This window comes from Nerophis lumbriciformis, linkage group LG16, assembly GCF_033978685.3.
Source record: "Nerophis lumbriciformis linkage group LG16, RoL_Nlum_v2.1, whole genome shotgun sequence".
Classification (NCBI taxonomy): domain Eukaryota; kingdom Metazoa; phylum Chordata; class Actinopteri; order Syngnathiformes; family Syngnathidae; genus Nerophis; species Nerophis lumbriciformis.
This window is the reverse complement of record NC_084563.2, coordinates 33,575,114-33,590,004: the sequence shown is the minus strand read 5'-3', so window position 1 is coordinate 33,590,004 and position 14,891 is coordinate 33,575,114. Positions and strand designations below refer to the sequence as shown.

Sequence of the window (14,891 nt, the reverse complement as noted above, 5' to 3'; positions counted from 1 at the left end):
TACTTCAACATTTTTCGATCAATTTGAAAAATTCTAATCCCAACCATTTCAACTCATTCAGAACATTCAACTCTTTTAACATTTTCTAAAAAATTCTCACTTTTCCCGAAATCCCCAAATTTCCATGAAATTCCCATTGAAATGAATGGGACATTTTTCAGAGTTCCACAATTCCCACATTTTTCATCCCATTCAAATCGTTCCACCTTCAACCCATTCCACCAGCCTGGAAATTCAAACGATAATTTTTCCAAGTTCAAAATGGTGTGCTCTCCTTCAACAATTTTTAAAAATTCCTGGATTACCAAGAATTCCCAGCTTTCAGGGACATTTTTCCCATTCAAAATGAAGTGGCCATTTTTTAAACTTCCACAATTCCCACATGTTTCAAAAGATTCAAACCATTCCACCTTCAACACATTCCACCATCCTGGAAACGATCATTTTTCCAAGTTCAAAAAAATTCCAAGAATTACCAGAATTCCCTTTGTTTCAAACCCTTTTTTGACTTTTTTTTTTCTGGCGACTATTCCTCCCACATTTTTCAACCCACTTCAACAGTTCCACTGTCAAAACATTCCTCTTAATCAGGAGAAAAAAACAAAGTTGTTATTTGAACTAGAAAAATTCTCGGTTTTCCCAAAATTCCTGGAATTCCTTAATACCATTTCTCAATTAAAAATGTTACTACTTCAACATTTCTCGACCGATTTGAACAATTCCAACACCAACCATTTCAACTCATTCAGAACATTCAACTCTTTTAGCATTTTCCAAAAAAATCCGACTTTTCCCAAAATTTCCATGAAATTCCCATTGAAATGAATGGGATATTTTTCAAAGTTCCACAATTCCCACATTTTTCATCCCATTCAAACCGTTCCAACTCCAAAATATTCAGCCTGTTCAAAATGGTGTGCTCTCCTTCAACAATTTTTAAAAATTCCCAGATTTCCAAGAATTCTCAGTATTCAGGGACATTTTCCCCATTCAAAATTTCCAAGTTCAAAGAAATTCCAGGAATTCCCAGAATTCCCTTTGTTTCAAACCCTTTTTTGCCTTTTTTTTCTGGCGACTACTCCTTCCACATTTTTCAACCCACTTCAACCGTTCCACCATCAAAACATTCCTCTTAATCAGGACAAAAAACAAAGTTGTTTTTTGAACTGGAAAAATTCTCAGTTTTCCCAAAATTCCTGGAATTCCTTAATACCATTTCTCAATTAAAAAGGTTACTACTTCAACATTTCTCGACTGGTTTGAAAAATTCCAACATCAACCATTTCAAGTCATTCAGAACATTCAAGTCTTTTAACATTTCCCAAAAAATTCCCGCTTTTCCCGAAATTCACAAATTTCCATGAAATTTCCATTGAAATGAATGGAACATTTTTGAAAGTTTCACAATTTCCCACAATTCCCATTCAAACCGTTCCAACTCCAAAATATTCAGCCTGTTCAAAATCGTGTGCTCTCCTTCAACAATTTTTTAAAAATTCCCAAATATCCAAGAATTCCCAGTTTTCAGGGACATTTTCCCCATTCAAAATTAATTGGCCATTTTTCAAACTTCCCCCATTTCCACATTTTTCAACCGATTCACACCATTCCACCTTCAACACATTCCACCATCCTGGAAATTCAAACAATCATTTTTCCAAGTTAAAAAAAAATTCCAGGAATTCCCAGAATTCCCTTTGTTTCAAACCCTTCTGTGACTCTTTTTTCTGGCGACTATTCCTTCCACATTTTTCAACCCACTTCAACCGTTCCACCGTCCAAACATTCCTCTTAATCAGGATAAAAAAATAAGTTGTTTTTTGAACTGGAAAAATTCTCGGTTTTCCCAAAATTCCTGGAATTCCTTAATGTCATTTCTCAATTAAAAATGTTACTACTTCAACATTTCTCTACCGATTTGAAAAATTCCAACACCAACCATTTCAACTCATTCAGAACATTCAACTCTTTTAGCATTTTCCAAAAAAATCCGACTTTTCCCAAAATTTCCATGAAATTCCCATTGAAATGAATGGGATATTTTTCAAAGTTCCACAATTCCCACATTTTTCATCCCATTCAAACCGTTCCAACTCCAAAATATTCAGCCTGTTCAAAATGGTGTGCTCTCCTTCAACAATTTTTAAAAATTCCCAGATTTCCAAGAATTCTCAGTATTCAGGGACATTTTCCCCATTCAAAATTTCCAAGTTCAAAGAAATTCCAGGAATTCCCAGTATTCCCTTTGTTTCAAACCCTTTTTTGCCTTTTTTTTCTGGCGACTACTCCTTCCACATTTTTCAACCCACTTCAACCGTTCCACCATCAAAACATTCCTCTTAATCAGGACAAAAAACAAAGTTGTTTTTTGAACTGGAAAAATTCTCGGTTTTCCCAAAATTCCTGGAATTCCTTAATACCATTTCTCAATTAAAAAGGTTACTACTTCAACATTTCTCGACTGGTTTGAAAAATTCCAACATCAACCATTTCAAGTCATTCAGAACATTCAAGTCTTTTAACATTTCCCAAAAAATTCCCGCTTTTCCCGAAATTCACAAATTTCCATGAAATTTCCATTGAAATGAATGGAACATTTTTGAAAGTTTCACAATTTCCCACAATTCCCATTCAAACCGTTCCAACTCCAAAATATTCAGCCTGTTCAAAATCGTGTGCTCTCCTTCAACAATTTTTTAAAAATTCCCAAATTTCCAAGAATTCCCAGTTTTCAGGGACATTTTCCCCATTCAAAATTAATTGGCCATTTTTCAAACTTCCCCCATTTCCACATTTTTCAACCGATTCACACCATTCCACCTTCAACACATTCCACCATCCTGGAAATTCAAACAATCATTTTTCCAAGTTAAAAAAAAATTCCAGGAATTCCCAGAATTCCCTTTGTTTCAAACCCTTCTGTGACTCTTTTTTCTGGCGACTATTCCTTCCACATTTTTCAACCCACTTCAACCATTCCACCGTCCAAACATTCCTCTTAATCAGGATAAAAAAATAAGTTGTTTTTTGAACTGGAAAAATTCTCGGTTTTCCCAAAATTCCTGGAATTCCTTAATGTCCTTTCTCAATTAAAAATGTTACTACTTCAACATTTCTCTACCGATTTGAAAAATTCCAACACCAACCATTTCAACTCATTCAGAACATTCAACTCTTTTAGCATTTTCCAAAAAATTCTGACTTTTCCCGAAGTTTCCATGAATTTTTCATTGAAATGAATGGGACATTTTCAAAGTTCCACAATTCCCACATTTTTCATCCCATCCAACCCGTTCTAACTCCAAAATATTCAGCATGTTCAAAATGGTGTGCTCTCATTCAACAATTTAAAAAAAATTCCCAGATTTCCAAGAATTCCCAGTTTCCAGGGACATTTTCCCCATTCAAAATTAATTGGCCATTTTTCAAACTTCCCCCATTTCCAAATTGTTCAACCGATTCAAACCATTCCACCTTCAACACATTCAACTCATCCTGGAAATTCAAACAATCATCCAAGTTCAAATAAATTACAGGAATTCCCAGAATTCACTTTGTTTCAAACCCTTTTTTGACTCTTTTTTTCTGGCGACTACTCCTTCCACATTTTTCAACCCACTTCAACCGTTCCACCGTCCAAACATTCCTCTTAATCAAAATTCCCGCTTTTCCCGAAATTCCTTAATACATTTGTCAATTAAAAATGTTACTACTTTAACATTTCTCCAACCATTTCAACTCATTCAGAACATTAAAGTCTTTTAACATTTCCCCAAAAATTCCCACTTTTCCCGAAATTTCCATGAAATTCCCATTGAAATGAATGGGACATTTTTCAAAGTTCCACAACTCCCACATTTGTCATCCGATTCAAACCGTTCCAACTCCAAAATATTCAACCTGTCCAAAATGGTGTGTGCTCTCCTTCAAGAATTTAAAAAAATTCCCGGATTTCCAAGAATTCCCAGTTTTCAGGAACATTTTTCCCATTCAAAATGAATTGTCCATTTTTTAAACTTCCACCATTTCCAAATTTTTCAACCGATTCAAACCATTTCACCTTCAACACATTCAACTCATCCTGGAAATTCAAACGATCATTTTTTCAAGTTCCAAAAAATTCCAAGAATTCCCAGAATTGTCTTTGTTTCAAACCCTTTTTTGACTCTTTTTTTCTGGCGACTACTCCTCCCAAATTTTTCAAAACACTTCAACCGTTCCACCGTCCTAACATTCCTCTTAATCAGGACAAAAAACAAAGTTGTTTGTTGAACTGGAAAAATTCCCTGTTTTCCCGAAATTCCTAAATACAATTTCTCAATTAAAAATGTTACTACTTCAACATTTCTCGACTGATTTGAAGAATTCCAACACCAACCATTTCAACTCATTCGGAACATTGAAGTCTTTTAACATTTTCCCAAAAATTCCCGCTTTTCCCGAAATCCCAAAATTTCCATGAAATTCCCATTGAAATGAATGGGACATTTTTCAAAGTTCCACAATTCCCACATTTTTCATCCCATTCAAACCGTTCCAACTCCAAAATATTCAGCCTGTTCAAAATGGTGTGCTCTCCTTCAACAATTTTTTTTTAAATTCCTGGATTTCCAAGAATTCCCAGTTTTCAGGGACATTTTTCCCATTCAAAATTAATTGGCCTTTTTTCAATCTTCCACAATTCCCACATTTTTCAACTAATTCAAACAATTTCAACATCAACACATTCCATTACTGGGGTGAATATATTTGATCTATGGTATTTAAGTGTAATAGAAGTGTAATTGCTTGTTACTGTAGACTACTCCTGCAGACTTCCACTCAAGCTAGCTAGCTGTTCCTGTACTTGTTAAATGATTTTGGGGCCAATATCTCTAGCTAGCTAGGTTTATGTAGCATGTGTCTCATAATGGACCGAAAATATTTCTCCGTTAGCCGTGATGCTAATTTTCTGTATTTTAAATCCCATTCATTTATGCTAACAACGTTAGCGATCCGAATTTACCTTTTTTCATCCTTTTTTTTAAATCAAAAGGTGTAGTTTCCTCTGCCTTCTGTTCTGCTAGCCATTCTGTTGTCATACAAGAATGTAGCGTATAGTTTGATTCAGCATGCTGATTGAGTGTTCATTTATTCATCTAGCCTATTTCTCTTCATTTGTCCATCAGTAAAATATTTTTAAAGACTACTCCAATTGTTTAGCTGACTATTTATATCTGTGTGTGGCATTGCATTAGTGTTTTACAAGAAAGAATAAATAAATAAATACAAACAGAATAATGCTATGTACACCATCTGATGTGTGGAGACATTTCACCCCAACCAATGTAGGCAGAAAGGCTGTGCACATTTGCAAATACTGTGCAAAGAGCTATGTCAAACATGCCACAAAGATGCAGCAGCATATAGACAAGTGCCCAATAATACAAACCCCGTTTCCATATGAGTTGGGAAATTGTGTTAGATGTAAATATAAACGGAATACAATGATTTGCAAATCCTTTTCAACCCATACTCAATTGAATGCGCCACAAAGACAAGATATTTGATGTTCAAACTCATATAATAATTAACTTAGAATTTCATGGCTGCAACACATGCCAAAGTAGTTGGGAAAGGGCATGTTCACCACTGAGTTACATGGCCTTTCCTTTTAACAAGACTCAGTAAATGTTTGGGAACTGAGGAGACACATTTTTGAAGCTTCTCAGGTGGAATTCTTTCCCATTCTTGCTTGATGTACAGCTTAAGTTGTTCAACAGTCCGGGGGTCTCCGTTGTGGTATTTTAGGCTTCATAATGCGCCACACATTTTCAATGGGAGACAGGTCTGGACTACAGGCAGGCCAGTCTAGTACCCGCACTCTTTTACAATGAAGCCACGTTGATGTAACATGTGGCTTGGCATTGTCTTGCTGAAATAAGCAGGGGCGTCCATGGTGACGTTGCTTGGATGGCAACATATGTTGCTCCAAAACCTGTATGTACCTTTCAGCATTAATGGCGCCTTCACAGATGTGTAAGTTACCCATGTCTTGGGCACTAATACACCCCCATACCATCACAGATGCTGGCTTTTGAACTTTGCGCCCATAACAATCCAGATGGTTCTTTTTCTCTTTGGTCCGGAGGACAAGACGTCCACAGTTTCCAAAAACAATTTGAAATGTGGACTCGTCAGACCACAGAACACTTTTCCACTTTGTATTAGTCCATCTTAGATGAGCTCAGGCCCAGCGAAGCCGACGGCGTTTCTGGGTGTTGTTGATAAACGGTTTTCGCCTTGCATAGGAGAGTTTTAACTTGCACTTACAGATGTAGCGACCAACTGTAGTTACTGACAGTGGGTTTCTGAAGTGTTCCTGAGCCCATGTGGTGATATCCTTTACACACTGATGTCGCTTGTTGATGCAGTACAGCCTGAGGGATCGAAGGTCACGGGCTTAGCTGCTTACGTGCAGTGATTTTTCCAGATTCTCTGAACCCTTTGATGATATTACGGACCGTAGATGGTGAAATCCCTAAATTCCTTGCAATAGCTGGTTGAGAAAGGTTGTTCTTAAACTGTTCAACAATTTGCTCACGCATTTGTTGACAAAGTAGTGACCCTCGCCCCATCCTTGTTTGTGAATGACTGAGCATTTGATGGAATCTACTTTTATACCCAATCATCTCAAACAACCTGTTCCCAATTTGCCTGTTCACCTGTGGGATGTTCCAAATAAGTGTTTGATGAGCATTCCTCAACTTTATCAGTATTTATTGCCACCTTTCCCAACTTCTTTGTCACGTGTTGCTGGCATCAAATTCTAAAGTTAATGATTATTTGCAAAAAAAAAAAAAAAGTTTATCAGTTTGAACATCAAATATGTTGTCTTTGTAGCATATTCAACTGAATATGGGTTGAAAATGATTTGCAAATCATTGTATTCCGTTTATATTTACATCTAACACAATTCCCCAACTCATATGGAAACGGGGTTTGTATATCATTATTGTAATTCCCCATTCATTCCCATACAGTATATTCCCATTGTGGAGGTCTTGCTCCTCCGGGTTATCTGGACCACCAATGACGGACAACACAGCCGTGTTCATCTTTGTGAACAATGATGTATTTTTCAATAAGTTGTCCTTCTTGTGCTTTTCAGCCATGTTAAAGTCTCTCTCGCTCGTTCTCCACCATCAACCGCACCCTCTTCTTCCTGACTGCTGCCTTTAACAGAGCGACAGGTTATCAGACAAACACTCACAGCTGTGTCATTTACGCACCGTCACTAATCTCGTAGCCGATCCTGACACACTCCTCTTCGCTGCAGGTCCGCAGGCCACTCCCCCCCACACCCATTAATTCCCATGAACGGTGTCCAACTTTGAATAATCCAAAAATGGTCAATATTTCCAAACTTCCCGAGCTTAACTTCCCGTGGTAAATTTCCACCCCTTTGCAACCCCAGTTGGCAGCCATTAGGTGGATGTTTAAGGACCGCTGTATGGTTGACAAATATCCAACCCATGGCTGATTTGTAGTCTATTTGCTCAGCAGCAATTACATAAAATACACAAACAATCCAACACCGCCGCCCCTCTTTAGAGCGTGTTTGTGTATGGGTTTATGAGCCGGGGGTTTGTTTAAATTGCTGAGGCGTTAGTTTGGCAGCTGCATACAACAGAACACAACACACAGCCTGAATTATTCACGGCAAATGAAAACAATTCTATTTTTTTCCTCCTTTCTGTGTCAGTGACGTCCTCGTTTTGAGCCGGCAGCCATCTGGCGCGTGTGCGTCGGCGCTTGAGTCCTTCCCAGGTCGCTCCTTTCCCGCAGACGTACAGCAGGTGTGCACACCACACCTCATGTTTCATCATCCATCATCTTGTTTCCACTGCTTCTCACATCTCTTTTCCCAGAACAATTATGGTATCTGTGTCATTTGCTGCTGCAGTGGCCCCTTTTCCCTCCCTCCCCCCTCTGTTCCCTCTCTGTAAGAGAGAGAAGAAGAGGAAGTGGAAAGTACAGGACTGAGCGAGAGATGGAAAAAGAGAGAGAGAGCATTGAAAGCCAAATCAAGAACAGGCCTTAATAATTTAATCTCCCCAAGAGCTGCCAGCCAATCACAGACAGTACCATCTCTCTTGGGTGGAAAGGAGAGATGGGGTCCACGTCGCTGACAGGACAGCCAATACTGTGATAGTGATGGGCTCCGGGCTTTTTGTGGCCCTAAACAGGATTGAGTTGGTGGCCCCGTTTAGAGTCGCGATCAAAAGTTTACATACACAAATAGGTGCTTTGCACATGTAGTGAATTTGGCATCACAGAAGGGAATCTCAGTCAATAGGATGGAGCGCCTCCTTGGGAGGATCAGGAAGGAGGTTTCCTACTTCCACCCAAGCACAACAGCTGCTCATGTGCTTAAGACAAAGCAAGAAATGCTAAAGCTGCCTACTCATAAGCTCATACATGATGTCCCAAAGAGGTGGAACTCCACTTATGATATGTTGGAGCAGCAGACAGCTATATACTCTGCATTGACCTACAACACCCTGAAGACAAATGTCACCCTGTCTGATGATGATGTGAGTGGCAGATGAGGTCCTCCAGGTGCTTAAACCCCTCAAAAGTGTTACATCTCTACTGAGCACTGAAACTTCACCATCTGTGTCAATGATCCTGCCACTGAAAACAAGGATTCTACAATCCATGGCTCCAAGTGTGGAAGACAGCAGCATCACTCCAGATGTCAGGCTTTATTTCACTACCTATGTTTCAAGGAAGATGATGTGCCTTCTTATGTTGCACTTTAACTTGTTTTTTATTAATGGACATTGGTCCAAGTTTAAAGAAAGGAGGAATGCCTTTTTATGTTGCACTGTTTTTCATTAATTATGTTAAAAGGAAAATAAAAATGCATGTCAAGTTGATCAACAGATTGTATTATTCTCCAGTGCAATAACAGTACTGAAATGAAGGCTAAAAGGGCATTAATGGGAGCTTTAAAAAAAAAAAAGAAGAAAAAAACAAGTAACTAAATAGTTACTTTTCACAGTAACGCTTACTTTTTGGTGTAAGTAACTGAGTTAGTAACTGAGCTACTTTTGAAATAAAGTAACTAGTAACTGTGACTAGTTACTGGTTTCCAGTAACTAACCCAACACTGATTGTCACACACACTAGGTGTGGTGAACTTTGTCCTCTGCATTTGACCCATTCCTTGATCACCCCCTGGGAGGTGAGGGGAGCAGTGGGCAGCAGCAGTGGCCGCGCCCGGGAATCATTTTTGGTGATTTAACCCCCAATTTCAACCCTTGATGCTGAGTGCCAAGCAGGGAGGTAATGGGTCCCGTTTTTATAGTCTTTGGTATGACTCGGCCGGGGTTTGAACTCACAACCTACCGATCTCAGGGCGGACACTCTAACCACTAGGTCACTGAGTAGGCAAGTTTCACTGCAATAAGGCGCTTTTGGTTAGCCATCCACAAGCTTCTGGTTGAATGTTTGACCACTCCTCTTGACAAAATTGGTGCCTCAATCATTGGTATGTTTTCATCTACAAAACCATTCTGGGTATCACTCCATCTTATCTGTCTTGTCTTTTAACAAAGAAACAAGGAAGTCACAATCTTCGTTCAATGAATGTTCTGCAATTTGTCGTCCCCAAAGTAAGAACTGAACTGGGCAAGAAAGCATTTAGGTTTTCAGCACCGAAGGCTTGGAATAACCTACAATCGAATATTAAACTTCAAACCCTAGTTACGTTGAATGAGTTTAAAGCTTCTGTGAAAGGACTGCAGTCTACCTTGTCTGTATGCACATGTGTCATGTGAGCAAGTTTTAATGTTGTAAATGTGATGTTTTATGTATTTGTTTACTGTTTTTAATGTAACCTTGCTGCTGCCCTCTTGCCCAGGTCTCCCTTGGAAAGAGATCTTTGATCTCAATGGGATTTTACCTGGTTAAATAAAGGCTAATAATAATCCAGCGAAATGTGTTGGTTTTCTGACATGGACTTGTTTCTTCAGCATTGTCCACATGTTTAAGTCAGGACTTTGGGAAGGCCATTCTAAAACCACTTTACCACTTTTTATGTGTGTTTGGCATCATTGTCCTGTTGGAACACCCAACTGCGCCCAAGACCCAACCTCCGGGCTGATGATTTTAGGTTGTCCTGAAGAATTTGAAGGTAATCCTCCTTTTTCATTGTCCCATTTACTCTCTGTAAAGCACCAGTTCCATTGGCAGCAAAACAGGCCCAGAGCATAATACTACCACCACCATGCTTGATGGTAGGAATGGTGTTCCTGGGATTAAACGCCTCCAAACATACTGCTGGGTATTGTGGCCAAACAGCTCATTTTTTGTTTCATCTGACATCACATGGACAAAGATAAGACCTTCTGGAGAAAAGTTCTGTGGTCAGATGGTTGAGTCTTGGGCGCAGTTGGGTGTTCCAACAGGACAATGACCCCAAACACATGTCAAAAGTGGTAAAGGAATGGCTAAATCAGGCTAGAATGAAGGCTTTAGAATGGCCTTCCCAAAGTCCTGACTTAAACATGTGGACAATGCTGAAGAAACAAGTCCATGTCAGAAAACCAACACATTTAGCTGAACTGCACCAATTTTGTCAAGAGGAGTGTTTAAACATTCAAGCAGAAGCTTGTGGATGGCTACCAAAAGCGCCTTATTGCAGTGAAACTTGCCAAGGGACATGTAAGCAAATATTAACATTGCTGTATGTATACTTTTGACCCAGCACATTTGCTCACATTTTCAGTAGACCCATAATAAATTCATAAAAGAAGCAAACTTCATGAATGTTTTTTGTGACCAACAAGTTTACAAGTGTATGTCAACTTTTGACCACGACTGTATGTAGACCACAAGGAAATATTTTCAGTTTAGAAAAACAAAACAAAAACACGACTATGGAAGGACTCTTCCCACCGGGTTCCTCGGACCACCAATGACGGACATTACAGGCTTGACGGTTTGGAAATGTTTATTTTTTTAAAAACCTTCTCTGGTCGCTTTTCAGCACTCGCCTCTTCTCCCCGTCTCGCTCTTCCGATCGCTTTTCACCCTTCCGCGTCTTCGTCTCAATCTCGCTCTCGCTTCCGCTCGGGCTCGTTCTCGGCCATCCACTCCGACTTCACCAACCCCCTCCTTCCCGGCTGCTGCCCTTTTATACAGTGACAGGTGATGAGACAACTGCGCCCAGGTGGGCCATCTACGCACCTGTCGCGCATCTCGGAGACGGCTCCGGCGTGCCCCGCCTCGCTGCAGGTCCGCAGGCCACGCCTCCTCACAACAACCCTTTTAAAAGGCGCACTCCATGGTTTACAGAAGAAACCAGAGCTCATAAATTATCATGTAGAAAGTTGGAACGCAAATGGCGCGCGACCAAGCTTGAGGTTTTCCATCAAGCATGGAGTGATAGTTTAATATCGTATAAACGCATGCTTACCTTAGCTAAAGCTAAATATTACTCAAATCTCATCCGCCTCAACAAAAACGACCCTAAATTTTTGTTTAGTACAGTAGCATCGCTAACCCAACAAGGGACTCCTCCCAATAGCTTCACCCACTCGGCAGATGACTTTATGAATTTCTTTAATAAGAAAATTGAACTCATTAGAAAGGAGATTAAAGACAACGCATCCCAGCTACAACTGGGTTCTATTAACACAGATACAACTGTATCTACGACGGATACTGCAATACAAAATAGTTTCTCTCTTTTTGATGAAATAACATTAGAGGAACTATTACGGCGTGTAAGTGGGATAAAACAAACAACATGTTTACTTGACCCACTTCCTGGGAAACTTATCAAGGAGCTTTTTGTATTATTAGGTCCATCAGTGCTAAATATTATAAACTTATCCCTTTCCTTTTTCCCCTAGCATTCAAGAAAGCAGTTATTCATCCTTAACATTTGACAACCAAACAATTACACAAAGCGAATCAGTAAAGAATCTGGGTATTATCTTCGACCCAACTCTCTCGTTTGAATCACACATTAAGAGTGTTACTAAAACGGCCTTCTTTCATCTCCGTAATATCGCTAAAATTCGTTCTATTTTATCCACTAGCGACGCTGAGATCATTATTCATGCGTTCGTTACGTCTCGTCTCGACTACTGTAACGTATTATTTTCGGGTCTCCCTATGTCTAGCATTAAAAGATTACAATTGGTACAAAATGCGGCTGCTGGACTTTTGACAAGAACAAGAAAGTTTGATCATATTACGCCTATACTGGCTCACCTGCACTGGCTTCCTGTGCACTTAAGATGTGACTTTAAGGTTTTACTACTTACGTATAAAATACTACACGGTCTAGCTCCGTCCTATCTTGTCGATTGTATTGTACCATATGTTCCGGCAAGAAATCTGCGTTCAAAGAACTCCAGCTTATTACGGATTCCCAGAGCCCAAAAAAAGTCTGCGGGCTATAGAGCATTTTCTATTCGGGCTCCAGTACTCTGGAATGCCCTCCCGGTAACAATTAGAGATGCTACCTCAGTAGAAACATTTAAGTCCCATCTTAAAACTCATTTGTATACTCTAGCCTTTAAATAGACCCCCCTTTTAGACCAGTTGATCTGCCGTTTCTTTTCTTTTCTCCTCTGCTCCCCTCTTCCTTGTGGAAGGGGGGGGGCACAGGTCCGGTGGCCATGGATGAAGTGCTGGCTGTCCAAAGTCGGGACCCGGGGTGGACCGCTCGCCTGTGCATCGGCTGGGAACATCTCTGCGCTGCTGACCCGTCTCCGCTCGGGATGGTGTCCTGCTGGCCCCACTATGGACTGGACTCTTACTATTATGTTGGATCCACTATGGACTGGACTCTCACAATATTATGTCAGACCCACTTGACATCCATTGCATTCGGTCTCCCCTAGAGGGGTGGGGTTACCCACATATGCGGTCCTCTCCAAGGTTTCTCATAGTCATTCACATCGACGTCCCACTGGGGTGAGTTTTTCCTTGCCCTTATGTGGGCTTTGTACCGAGAATGTCGTTGTGGCTTGTGCAGCCCTTTGAGACACTTGTGATTTAGGGCTATATAAATAAACATTGATTGATTGATTGATTGAATGCGCCTTATAATCCGCTGTGCCTTTTGTATGAAAATAGACCTGACTAGACCCGCTCATCGGCAGTGTGCCTTATAATCCGGTGCGCCCTATTGTCCGGAAAATACGGTAAATAAAGTTTGATTGGATTGGATTCGACACGTTGAAACTATAATGCTGCACTTTAGGCAATAACTTAAATTTCCGACAAATAAAATTATTCACTCTGTTCAAACCGTTGCACTTCCCTAGAAATTCATGTCCCTGGCTTGTCGGCCGAAGTCAGCCGGAATAGGCTCCATCTTAGCGGTGACCCGTAACGAGGAGAAGCGGCAGAGCGAACGAATGTAGACAATACCTTTCTGCGGCATCGTCAGAAGCATGAATATTAATAGGGAGTGAAGCGAGCTTCCTGCCACTTAGCAGCCGGAGTGTGACAATGTGTGATAATGTCGTACATCATCGTGCACGAACCCGCCACCATTCATTCTATTCCTGGCGCCCATAGTGCCTGGAAAAGCACTTTTTACGTTTGTACACGCGGCATTCTGACTGAGCAGAATATTGATCCATAAATGAAAAAGAGAGAGAGGAAGCAAGGAAGGGAATAATTGCAGGACTACTGATGAATGCGTTCTGTTGTTTGAATAAACAATTAATACTTTGCAGACGTTCAATCAAAGTGAACAATAAATGGAAAGCAGAATGTGATTTTATTGTGTTTTCTACTCGGGCAGCTGACCTCCAGTCGCCAAGATGCAGTTTGTGGCTAATAGCAACACATGTTTCGAATACAAATGAGCCGGTTGTTAGCGTTTAGCCGGAGGAAAAAAGAAACAAAAAGGCAGTGGTGACTCCGCGTTAATTAATCAGCACTTCGGTGGGATCATTCCTGTTTAAAGGGCATCGTGTTTATTGACAAGGTCAATTAAATAATCCAATCTACAGATGTTCCGCTCGGGTTTGTTTCCACTCGCACGTTTGTTTGCCAGCAAGGACATGAATTACATTATCTGAAAATAAATGCATGCCTTTTGCTGTCATTGAAGAAGCCGTGATAAAAATAGTCTCCACGCTGCCGCATCGCATTTGTCACATGACGGTGTTCATTTTCCATCGAGATCTTACTCTTTGAATAGGACACGCACGCCTACTCTCGTCAATCTACAAAACCCAAAACCAGTGAAACGTTGTGTAAATGGTAAATAAAAACAGAATACAATGATTTGCTAATCCTTTTCAACATATATTCAATTGAATAGACTGCAAAGACAAGATACTTAACGTTCCAACTGGTAAACGTTACTTTTTGCGAATTTTAACTCATTTGATGCCTGCAACATGTTTAAAAAAAGCTGGCACAAGTGGCAAAAAAGACTGAGAAAATTGAAGAATGCTCATCAAAGACCTATTTGGAACATCCCACAGGTGAACAGGCTAATTGGGAACAGGTGGGTGCCATGATTGGGTATAAAAACAGCTTCCATTAAATGCTCAGTCATTCACAAACAAGGATGGGGCGAGGGTCACCACTTTGTCAACAAATGCGTGAGCAAATTGTTGAACAGTTTAAGAAAAACCTTTCTCAACCAGCTATTGCAAGGAATTTAGGGATTTCACCATCTACGGTCCGTAATATCATCAAAGGGTTCAGAGAATCTGGAGAAATCACTGCACGTAAGCAGCTAAGCCCGTGACCTTCGATCCCTCAGGCTGTACAGCATCAACAAGCGACATCAGTGTGTAAAGGATATCACCACATGGAACACTCAGGAACACTTCGGAAATCCACTGTCAGTAACTACAGTCGGCCGC

At 40.3% G+C, this 14,891-nt stretch overlaps 1 protein-coding gene across 1 annotated transcript in view; it reads right to left on the bottom strand.

The window, feature by feature from the left end:
- klhl5 (kelch-like family member 5) overlaps nt 1-14,891 on the bottom strand; it is a 157,280-nt gene that overhangs the window by 123,194 nt on the left and 19,195 nt on the right. The window lies entirely within an intron of this gene.